Below are 3,567 nucleotides of genomic sequence, written 5' to 3'. Positions count from 1 at the left end.
CCAGCGCTACACCCCATTATACCCAGGGGCAGGTCCTTGGGTATATGGGGTATATGGGGTTAGGAGGCTCTGGCCTCGGCTCTTCTCCCTGGATCACCACAGCAGTGCTCAGCCATTCTGCCTTCCTGCCCAGAAGTCCCCAGGGGGTCCAGCAGAGGGGCCCAGTCCCACCGGTCAATCCCTTTCTGCCCGGCCTGCAGGGGGAGCACCGCCATATCCTCCTGCTTCCCCTGCTGTTTCTCTTCCAGCACTTTTCAGGCCCAGGTCCCTAGCGTAGGGCTGCCCCAGTGTCCCATGATAGGGCTCTGGGTTCAGCCTCCAGATCTTTCCAGATCCTGCCTGCATGTCACCCGCTCTCCAGTCGAAGCCTACCCATCCTCTGTCCCCACTGCTCTGTCTCTGGTCCTGCTCCCTGCTGAGGGAAACGTGCATCAGCATGCCAAGGGGGCCAATGGGTAAGGGGGAGAGGCCCCCAGGTACCTATTTGTGCTTCACCAGAGCCCCTTGAGATCTGTGGGGTGACAAATGGGGCCTTTTCAGATCCCATAGTAGGGCTTGGATGGGCTGTTCCGGGGATCGGAACACTGCAGGCCAGTAGGCTGGATTGGGGCAGCCCCGTGGGACTGCATGAAAGTGCCACTCTCTCTTCTGGCTTTTGGTCTAAATAATTCTTTGGAAAAGAACACAGGAATGGCCCTGGCAGGTGGGACTTGTTTCCTTGGCGTGTGGCTGACATTCAAGGATAATGAAGCTCCAGGCTGCTGGAAACAGCCCGTCAGGAGGCGGGAGGAGGCTCGGGTGTGGGTGGCTGGGCTGTGCCTTCATCTATCACACCACCCACTGTCAGGGAGCGGGCAGGGGGTGCTGGGCGCTCTTGCCTGGGGTAGGGGCTGTGACAGAGGCTGCTATGCCTGTGTCCTGGCAGCAGCCATACCAGACCTGGGTCCTCTTTGCAGAAACTCAGCTATAAAAAGGGACTAGGAACAGCGTGCCACCCTTCCCCACATACCCCTCCTCTCTTTCAGTGGCAGAGGCTTAGAATGTCTGACCCTACCTGATGGGAAATCTAGCCTCCCCCTCCCAGGTAACAGGTACGAGAGATCCTGGTGCCCATCTGGGACTGACGAATCAATATGCTGTGTAGTATTAATTGAACACCTACTATGTGCCGGGAACGGTATTCACATACCTGTCACCTCACTGATTCCTCACAACAGCCCTAGGAGGGGTGCTGTTGTCACCACACTCCCGTCGTAGAGATGAAGGGTGGAGGGATGACAGGGCTCGCCCAGGGTCACCGGGTTAAGGGGCAGCAGAGCTGGTGTCTGAGTACATGGTGACTGGTGCCGGGTCCTCGCTGTCAACCCCCAGGCTTGCTACTGCTTGTGGAATGGGAGACCCTGCCACTGAGGGCAGGATCAGTTAGTGAAGGGAACCCCAGGACACTTACCTCTTGGGGGGCTCTTGGTATATAAAAAATGAAGAAATGTCAAAACGAGGTTATGAAAACCACGGGCTGGCTGAAGTACTGAAGCGGACAAACCCCTTATCGTGATGTGTTTCAGCAAATAGAACTCCATTGATTTTTGAAAAAATACAATAATTCTAGGTGCATTCGGGCGCAAGGATGAGAACGGAGGGATCCTGGAGATGTAGGAAGGCACCTGTGACTAAGTGCATGAGCTTCGTGGGTTCAAATCCCTGGGCAAATCACGTGACCTTTCTGTGCCTCAGTGTCCCCATCTGTAGCAGGATCCCAGCAGCGTGCTCCTTACAGGGCGGGCAGTGGGGCTGGTGAGCGAGCGCAGGTCAAGCCTTCAATTTTGCCCTGGGTCACAGGCTCAGGGTTCAAGGTGGTCATTCGGTAGCATAGCCTGGGGTCTCTTTTGGACCCTAGACAGTGAAGGGTAGGAGCTGGGATGGGCTACGGCCCTGGGAGGAACTATATCCATTGATTTTACGAAGAGGTGTGCTTACCTGCGCTTCCCACTTCAGTGCTCCGTGGAAACCTTTGTGAGGGTGCTGCTCCCCCAATAATGACGATCCTATTTAAGAAGCAAATTAGGCAGAATCAATGCAGTTCACTCCAAGAGGGTCCATTGAAGGATGAATGCAAAGTGGGTAAAGGGTTGTGCTGACTACACAGAACCCCTCACCACCGGCGTAACCTCACCTGTGCCGGCGTAACCTCCAGTTGCCTGTGCCGAAAGCCTGTGCTGGCTCTGACACTCGCGCTCCCTAGAGGCACCCTGAGGTTGGATGTGGCAGAGGGCGTAGAACACACTGACCTTGGGCCTATGTGTCCCACATCCTGCCCAGGCCCGCGGGGTCACCACCAGTGCCCCGAGATGACTTCAGCATGAACCCCTAATCAGGAGTCAGATGGGCCTTGGTTCAAATTCCATCTCTGACACTTATTGGCTGTGCGGTTTTAGGTATATGCATGACTGTTCTGAGCCTCAGTTTTCTCATCTGTAAAATGGGAATAATTAAAAGCACTTGCCTCCCAGGATGATTGCAAAGTTTGAAGAGGTTATTATGTTTAAGTACTTAGCAAATGCCAGCCACATTTTAAATGCTCAGTGAATGCTAGCTATTATTATTTCCTCCTTTGTTGAATGGAGAATAATTCAGCATGTTCAGATTTATCATGTATATTACATGCATTATACAAAAAAGCATAATGCATGCACCATGTGGAGTACTCAGTGAATGATAGCGGTCCTTCTCTTGGAGACTGAATCAGTATGAATACCCGGATCCACAGTCAGGGTAGGCTGCATTACACTGCATAACAAACAGCCCCCCAAACTAAGAGGCCGTGAACAAAAAGGTTGATTTTGTGTTCAAACTGCAGGTCTGAAGAGGGGTGGCTGGGAGCTGTGCTGAGTCTCCTCGCTTGTGACCCAGGGTGAAGGAGCAGCCACCCCCTTTGACGTCACCACTGCCTTGGCAGGAGGAAGATGAGCTTGGAGACGGGGGTCTCCAGCTGGCAGTTAAGTGCCTTATCCTGTGGTGATGCCATCACTGTGCTCAGAACTCATTAGCCAGAACTGGCCATGGGGACCAGGAAGGGTAGCTGTGTGTGTGCCTGGAGGGCGGACACCACCAGTGACTTCCAGAGATTCCCCCAGAAGCTGGAACTTGGTCACTGCCTCCGAGAACACATCCGGTGGTGGAGGTCCTGCTCCATCGGAGTGGTGAGGCGGTTTGATGCCCCCAGCTTCTCACTCATGAGTCGGGTTCAACAATCGACACCTCCGTGGAGAACAGCCTGGCTTGTAGCTAATTCCCTCTCAGATCTTCTCTTCTAGACAATCCCTTTAATATCACAAAATTAAACTTGCGAGCAGGTAAAAACAGAATTTGTTTGATTCTGCAGAAATCGTGCTTCTGTCTATGTCTCAATTCCCAGAGAAAAACTTTGGCTGCAAAAAAAGGGCTTCTTATTCATTAATTACAGCATTAATGAATAATTGTCTCACTCAAGGATGTGTGAGTGTATGTCTGCATGTGTGTATGTGTGGGTAGTGTGTATGTGTATATATGTGTGTATGTATGTTCGTG

The sequence above is a fragment of the Pteropus medius genome, unplaced genomic scaffold (assembly GCF_902729225.1).
Source record: "Pteropus medius unplaced genomic scaffold, Ma_sr-lr_union100, whole genome shotgun sequence".
NCBI lineage: Eukaryota > Metazoa > Chordata > Mammalia > Chiroptera > Pteropodidae > Pteropus > Pteropus medius.
The sequence above is the reverse complement of the archived record's forward strand: the minus strand, read 5'-3'. Positions refer to the sequence as shown.